General features: G+C 47.0%; 1 protein-coding gene and 1 non-coding gene across 3 annotated transcripts in view; both read right to left on the bottom strand.

Moving 5' to 3' along the window:
- The window catches only part of Zbed3 (zinc finger BED-type containing 3), a 13,162-nt gene extending 6,722 nt beyond the window's left edge, over window positions 1–6,440 (bottom strand). Inside the window, exon 1 of one of the 2 annotated variants that reach the window (XM_021180380.1) lies at window positions 5,923–6,440. The gene's annotated coding sequence lies outside the window, so the exon portion shown is untranslated. Of the gene's footprint in view, window positions 1–4,315; window positions 4,494–5,922 lie in introns of those variants that run through there. The other variant, XM_029468636.1, reaches the window with a different exon arrangement.
- LOC115029169 lies at window positions 456–593 on the bottom strand. Its single transcript, XR_003834729.1, has one exon. It is a non-coding gene; the product is annotated as a small nucleolar RNA SNORA47 (small nucleolar RNA).
- Window positions 6,441–8,394: the final 1,954 nt, after the last annotated feature.

Genomic DNA, 8,394 nt, shown 5'->3' with positions numbered 1-8,394 from the left:
AGATTATCTAGTTTTATCTAAGATTTTCTATATACCCTGACTGTTAAGAACTCCATTTCCTTCTGCTTTGATCTATCCTTCAGGGCTCTTTTTAACCACTAGACATAGAGGACGGGATGCTATTGTAGTGAATCTGTATACTTTTATTTCATCAATTTAAAATGATTTGACTACTGCTTCACCATTGTGACAGGCATATGAGCTTGCCGTTTTTTTCACCCGTGTGGAGGGTTCAGAGTCCCCACTGCTTATGCACCTCTAACAATGCCAGGGGTAACCCATCACTGTCAAGCTTTCGATACTCCTGTGAGCTGCAGCAAACTGGGCTTCCTGTAAATTCTGGGATGCTGAGAGCACCAGCCACCCGTGTGGTCTGCTGTAAGTTAAGGTGGTCACTGCAGGAAAACATGGGTTCCTCAGCGTGCTCCTCACCCGAGAGGGAGACCAGCAACACTACAATGTGGGCCAGCTCAGTGCTGCCCCTCCACGGTGACGGAGAGGACATTCTTTGGCTGGCCAACCCTTTACTGTTGGAGGTCTTAACCAATGGAAGGCAGCACGGTACGGAACTGCTCCACCTTCTCAGTCCTCCATAGCAGGCTGCATCCTGGCTCCCTAGGATATGACTTTGTATCAGGGTGGAACCCCATCTATGCACCTGTCCAGCCCTGGAATACAGCCTGAGCCCATTTCGGCTTTGCCTGGAGTGTAGCAGAAAGGCCAGGTTCATCCATCTAGCTCCGGAACAGCTCAGCACAACAGAGCACACCAAGAGTTCTCACAACGGGATTTTTAAAAAGCAAGCGACCCAATAGAAAACTAGGCAAAAACATGGGCAGGCTACTGACCTCCGGGCCAATTCAAATGTCTGTATAAAGGCCGTCCTGCTCAGGGAACTGCTATGGGGGCAAGAGCAAGTGTCATTTTACATCCACAACCCTGACCAGGGGGGCCAAAATAGAGCACACTTGCTTCCTACCAAAGATCTGAGCGCTTTGAGGAACGCCATCTGGAACTTTCTACATTAGTTAAAAATAGGTATGAGACTTATTCTGTAGAACTAAAAGGTACACTACATTAAGTCCTATGTGGTAGGATATTTCATCATTATTTAGAATGAGAACTATATCTAAGCATATAATGTCTATTTACAACAGGGAATATTAAGCAGTCATTAAAAGGATGGGAAACCTGCCAGGTGTTCTAGAAGTAGGGTTTTTTATTTTTTTTTTATTTTTTTTTTTTTGGTGTGTGTGGGAGAACGATGTTGTAAGGTGTGTATAAAATCCTATTTATACATTTCTAGAGAATGCCAGCTTTCTATAGTGTTGTAAAGATACAGATGTTGTTTAATCATGCTATAGTTACATCTTAATGAACCCATCAGGCACGGAAGACACTGTAAGTAGAAGCTGGCTTTAATACACTTAGCCTACCAAGCACCATGGCTGAGCACTGCAGTGCATTACAGAGCATCAGCTGTTTCCTCTCATGACTACCAGGCTCCCAAGAGCCCAGAGGCCCATGCCTGTGTGCTGCTAGCCAGATCACATGGCAAAACCTCAAAATACAGCTTCTACAGAATGTCTACCACTTGCATAGTGTCCAGAACTCCTATATGGAGCCATCTTCACAGATTCAGGCTAAGAAAGTAAGAAGACACAACAGCTGAGTTGTAAGGTGATGAGAGAGGTGGAGGAGGGGACATATTAAACAAAAAAAAGCCAAAGAAAACCCAAGAAAGCATATGGGTGCTATGCCTAGGCCTTACCACAATGTGGCAAGATCTAGATGTAAATAAAAAGCAACTTTTAACAACCCTTGGCATCTCAGCTATGAGTTCAGGTGGGAACAGACCTTAAGGAGGCTGGAGGAAGACAGTCCCAAGGGCAAGGCCCTTGCGGACACACTTGGGGGATCCACATGCACAGGGGGTTGCCATCTGAAGGGAGGGCATGAACCTATAGGGTCCATTAAGTGTAGCATTGCCCCCCTGTGCATTGCTCAAGCAGGAGATTCTGTGCCCACTGGAAGCAGAGGATGTGACGGGAGAGGAAGGAGCTCAACCTGTTCCTGTGCCCGAGAGAGCAGACACCTGGCTGCATCTGCCATAGGTACATCTCCCGGAACTAAGATAACGGGTTTCTAAAGGCTTGCCGAGAAGCACTGTGCAGCTGTACGACAGAGGAGTGACTGGCACCTCCTGATCAGGTGCACCAGCACTGAGCAGCACTGGGGCATTTCAGGATTCCATCTTGGATGTCTGCCAAAGAGATTCATGATGCCCAAAGCAAACCGAGAAAGGATCAGAGACCCACAGCCATCGCTCCTCTGATTTTTCTCTTCCTAAATGGACCTTCACATAGAAGGAGTCTGCTCATCACTCTTGTCCAGGAACTATGGGAAATGGGCTAGCCCAAGCTGGGTGATGTCCACATCCCCCTTAATACGCACCAGATAACAATGCATAGCCATTACTATGCGTGTAGCTATCAGTGAAGGACAAGACCCTTCATTCCTTTCCTTAGACGGTTTTAAAACCTGGCACAAGTGTTTTAAACCACAGGTGTGATTATTTTGCTTGTGTTTTTACTCCAGCCAGCTCTCATCCAAATAAACGTTCACCATGCACCTGCTCGGGGTTCCACAAGGGCCTGCTGCGGACCAGCTGAGAAGAGCAGTGTAGACTTTGCCTTCAAACACTCACCACCTGGGCGGCAGGGAGGAAACTGTATTTCCAGTAATAATTCCGATACCCTTGGTTAAAATCAGATCAGTTTGGCTTCAAAAAAGTTCTACTTTGTTAGTATATATAGAACTAGGCTTCCAAGTTCCCGTTTTTAAGATTAAATGCATTGAAGCTACTTAAAGTACTGCTAGGATAAAAATCAACTTAGTAGTGAACAATTTTGAATCCAATTTCAGAGGGCAAAAGCGCTGGATGAAAACACTAATTGCAAACTTTCATGGCAAGGGGAGACCACCACTTTGGCACTAGGCCTCAATCTTCCCGTGGCTGAACTTCATTGGGGTCTACTCTCTGGAAGGAGTGATAAGCCTGCATCTATCTGTGGGAGGTAGGTAACAGATTCCCATGGATCATCCTGCATTTGAATCCATCTTGAAGAAATTTACCAGTAACCTATCAAGTTAAATCCAGATACCTCAGTAGGACTTCCCCAAATACCAACACAGGCTGAAGGAAGCCATTAAAACCCGGATGTATAGAGCCATCAAGATGGCTCGGCAGGTAAAGGCACCTGTCAGCAGGTCTGAACACTGGGACTCCCATGGTGTAAGGATTGTCCTAACCCGGACACACATGGGCACTCACACATACACAAATGCAAAACCCTTAAACCTGCAACTATGGTCTTATACAATAACAGGGACGGCTAGATATGTATACATGTATAACTATAAAGTTATAAGACAAGCAAATGTGCTTTCATTTATTTATTTATTGATTGATTGATTGTGCTGTTGGGAGAGTGCACCAACTACCTCACACAGGCTAGGCAAGTGCTCTACCACTAAGCTCCTGCCCTGATAAATGGAGGAAGAAAAAAAGAAAACTTTTCTGTCTCAAACTCAGGACAGATGGCTGAGGTGCCTATTTAACACATCAAAGCAGACCATGGCGGCTAGTCTCCAACAGCTTTCTAACACCTGCTAGAGTCCGGGCTCCTCACCAAAACCCTCCAGCCCAGGGGCTGGGCTTCCCTTCCCCTCCAGCCTCAGTGTCTGATCGCTAGAACTCAGTCTCTTGCCCTCCTGGCTCTTTGCTCCTCTTGCGTCTCTCTTCCCCTCTCAGGGCTCCCCTCAGTTTGGGCCTTCTGGTTGTGCTCTCCCTCAGAGCCACCATAAACCATCTCAACCATCCCTAAGGGGACCACGGCTCCATTTTCCATTCGCTCTAAAGCCTCGTGCTTTGACATGCACCTTTGAGACCTCCCTTGCTTTGTTTCACGCATACAGGTCACTACAAACCACCCATAAGCTTATGCTTGCACCCATAAGAACTGCACCCAGAGGCCAAAGAACCAGGCAATGTTTTCAAAAGGAACAAGTGGGGTCCTTCTGCAGTCAAGAGCGATCACTTCAGCTGGATTTGCCAGGCTGAGCAATAAACGGGGATATGTTGATTGAGCCTGGATCTAACGGGAAAAACGGAAGTTATGAAATTCACAGATTATGTGAAACACTAACGGCTTGCAATTACTTCATCCAACAGAAGTTTAAAATCAAAGCAAACATAATTGAGTAATTAATTACCCTCCACAGCCGCAGTGCCAAGGAGCTGTAATCCACTCACCTGTGTTCTGTCCAGCTCTGCTCACCTATCCGTTGCCTGCCATTGGGCTCATTCATAAACAGACCCAGACAACCAGAACTATTAGTCTGTAATTATTAGCCTGAAGGCATAACATGAAATTAAAAGCTGGGAAAGGGGCCTGAGAGAGGACTGTGGTTCTGAGTGCTGGCCGCTCTTCCAGAGGACAGAGCTCCATCCCCAGCCTCCCAGTCCAGCTGCTCCTCCTAACTGCCTGTAACCCCGGCTCTGTGGAATCCGACCCTCAGGCATCCTCATGGTCATGAGCACTCGGTGGGAGTGTGAGCATTCCCACAACAAACTTTTAAGTCAGTGAAAATGACTGCAACGTATCGTGAAGCAAAGAGCTAAGTGGGAAAATATTCAGAAAAAGATTTTACATGGGCTGTTAAAAAAAAATAAAGTACTGGATTCATAGCTATTTAGNNAANNAAAAAAAAAAAAAAAAAAAAAAAAAAAAAGCCACGTGAATGCTTTAAGCTGAACTCTCAGCTATTTCTACCATTAGCTAAAAGCCACCAAAGCACTATTAAAGCCTTGTAAAATAATGCACTACGCCCCAAAGTGCACCTTTATTTCAGCTCTGCATTAATATATGTACACATACATATACATACACACATATGGCCTTTGAATTATGTGGTATGGATTAACACTTTAAAAAACAACATTTCCTATGCTTTTTATTGTCACTTGCCTTGAACTATTTTGGAGGCCAAAGTGTGCACTAGTAGGGTACTGGAATCCCCAGGAATTTAATCCCATGAATTTAATCCAAGCCCTTGGGAGGCAGAGGCAGGTAGTCTCTGTAAGATCCAGGTCAGCCTGGTCTACACAGGCAAGTTCCAGGTCACCCAAGGAAACAGACCCCGTCTTAAAAAAAAAAAAAAAAAAAATCAGAACACCACTAATTATCTCAGTTCACGAAACTAATTACTCAACAGCTGTTCTAAACACCTTTGGAGCTCAGCAATGGCAGGTACTTTTTTTCCAATGAAGGAAAATCCTTCCTCCTCTTTTTAGTAAAGCTTTAAGCCGGCCACAGAAGGCTTGCACAACCAAAGGCTCCAGTGTGCCAGGCAAGGATCAGGAAACTCTTTTGTTTGTGTCTAGTGGAGGAGGGGATTCTGGTTTACACCGGTTTTCTCCCCACCCGCCCACCCCCCCACAGGTGGGAAACATTAACCAAGTCACAATTAACGCATGAGGCCCCTGGTAGGCACACAGCCACAGGCTGGGCTCAAAGTCACTCTTCACCGAGGCAACTTTACGGGGACAGTTCCCCCTCTTCCCCACCCCCCGGAGCTGGTTAACCATAGAGAGCCAAGAAGCTCCAGAAGGTTCCGGAAGCCCACAGGCTGGGCCCCTCCGCCAAGCCTGGGGTGGTAGGCATCCCCCGCAGAAGCCGCGGCTGCGGCCCTGGAGCCCACGGCCTAGGGGCTCCCGAAGTCCCCGCGGTCCTGCGTGGCGTCCCCCGCACCCCTCCACCCCGCGGTCTCTCCGATCCCGGACGTCCCCGCGGGCCCCTGAGACCACTGCAGCCCCCGGTGTCCCCGCCACGCCACGCAGCCCCAGCCAGCCACGCTCACCCGGACGCCGCGATGGTCGCCCCTCGCCTCCGGGCTCCTCGCAGACATTTTGTCCTGGACGGAAAAGGCCGATTTCCCCTTAAAGACACAGCGCTCAATTTGCGCGTCTGGGGGCGTCCAGGGGGGCGGTGACGCGTGGTCTGGACGCCTGGGCGCCGCTGCTAAACCATCCGGTCCGGGAGGAGTTTAGAGTAACGGATGGAGAACTAGTTTAACGAATTGAAATCTGTCGGAGGTTTTTAAACGGTGCAATAATAGCGCAGGGAGGCTGAAAGCGTTTTAACCGTGGCTCTGCACGTTTGCGCTTAAACCTTCCAAGCCCGGGATTCAGCGGGTCCAGATCCTCAGCTGGGCGCACTGCTCGCTCGCATTCTTACAGATTAAGGCCTCTGATATGGCACTAGTCCGAAGTCCTTGCAATCAAGGTCTAAGGAGGAAAAGGTGTTCACCCAAACCACCTGCACAGGGGACTACCTTTGTTTTCATCATATTCAGTTAACAGCGTCTGCGTGATTTACAATTACATCAGCCGCTAGCGGCTGCGTTCTAAGGCGGGTTTCTGTATTCCACGCGCCAGGTGGAAAGAGAAACCTTTTTCAAGACCAGCCCGCTGAGGTGCTGGCGAGAGCCTTGGGGCTTTGCAGGCTGACGGGCAATCCTGTTGTGTAGCGTTTTGCTGTTCCAGCCGTTCAAATATTCCCACCATACAGATTTTTAATCTACAAATAGTGGCAAGGAAGTGACTTGCCAAACCAGTTAGCTCTTAACGCACAGTTGGCACATGGCACATTTTGCCCTTCATTCATAGAAACAAACAAACAAACAAACAAAAAGTCACTAATTTGTTGCTTTTTAACTTAGTGTTTTTGCGTGGTGGTGGTGGGGTGTCTGTGCATGCATGGGTGCAGTGTGAGTGGAATCCAGAAGAGGGCGATGGGTCGGCGGTAACCGACTTTTTTTTTTTTTAAACCCACGGAATCATCTCTTCAGCCCACATACTGCTCTGCTCACATTCTATTGGTCAGAGTAAGTCACATGAACAATGGGCACGAAGCCTTGGTAGAATACAATAAGCAAAAAGATATAAATATTAAAAAGAAAGAAATTCTTTTGTAGGTAATACAATCCATGTTAATTGCTTTGGTTCAAGTGGCTTAGGAATGGAGGTGCTGGGGAGGAGCCCTTGGCTTTGCTCATGCAGAGCAGTTTTGCAGTGGAAATATTATAACCCTCCTCACTTAAAACAAAAAAACAAAAAACACCTGATAGACCTATTTGTTGACTTTTTACTATGCCAAGAATTTCAGAGAAAAAAATCTTGTTGGGTATCTCGAAAGGAATAATTTTTCAATGGCGAGATTATTAGATTCCCTATGAGATCCCCTACCCCTCTTTCAAGATTTACTTAAATGTTTTCATACAATATATTTTGATCATATTCTTTTTTAACCCAGCTAACCAGTAAAACAAACAAACAAACAACACATTTTAAAAAATGTGTTAGGATTCTCTAGAGTAACAGAACTTACAAAACGAATTCCTCTCTTTATATAAAGGGGGGAGTTTTAGAATGACTTACAGGCTGTGGTCCAGCTAACCCAACAGTAGCTGTCTATGAATGGAAAATCCAAGAATCTAGTAGTTGTGTCTCAGCTGGTCTTCAATAGAAGCTGGAATCCTGCAGGAGTAACCGCCGCCGCCGCTGGCGATGGACTTGCCAGTTAGGCAAGTTAGGTACAGTGGCAAAAAGCAAAAAACTGCCTTCTCCCAGGTCCTTATATAGGCTTCCAGCAGAAGGCGTGGCCCAGATTAGGGGTGGGTTTTTTTCTGGCTCAAAAGATTAAAGGTGTGTCTTCTTACCTCAAAGATTCCTGATTAGAAGTGGATCTCCCCCACTTCAAATTAGGCAAAAATCCCTCACAGGTGTGCCTTTCATTTTGGGGTTTTAGCTAGTTTCAGATGCAGTGAGGTTGATAACCAAGAATAGCCATCACACATGGAGACAGTTTTGCATTGGCCAACTACTCTGAGCATGAGGCCCGCCCTGGCGTGGGTTGGTAGACAGTATCTCTCTATTCCCTCCCTCTCCCTGCAGGTGTAAATTGCAATCGGCTCTTTGTGGGACCTTGCCCACTTCTTCCTCCATTGGGCTTTGGTCTGGTTTGCCCCTTTGCAGGTCTTATATACATGCTGTCACAGTCTCTGTGTGTCACCTGTGTCGCCTTGGTATGTCTGGAAGGCACGGTCTCCTTGGAGCCACCCACACCTTTTGCTCTTACACGGTTCCCACCTCCTCTCCCACAGAGTCCCAGAGCCTCGGGGAAGGTGTGACGAGGACATCCCATTTAGGATAGAGTGCTCCAAAGTCTCTGACTCTGCAAGCTGTCCAGCTGTGGGTCTGTGTTAATTAGCATCTACAGCAAGAAGCAGCTTCTCCGATGAAGGTGGTGTGAAGTACTGACTTCACATACG

This window comes from Mus caroli, chromosome 13 (assembly GCF_900094665.2).
Source record: "Mus caroli chromosome 13, CAROLI_EIJ_v1.1, whole genome shotgun sequence".
Taxonomy (NCBI): domain Eukaryota; kingdom Metazoa; phylum Chordata; class Mammalia; order Rodentia; family Muridae; genus Mus; species Mus caroli.
This window is presented reverse-complemented; position numbering and strand designations above follow the sequence as displayed.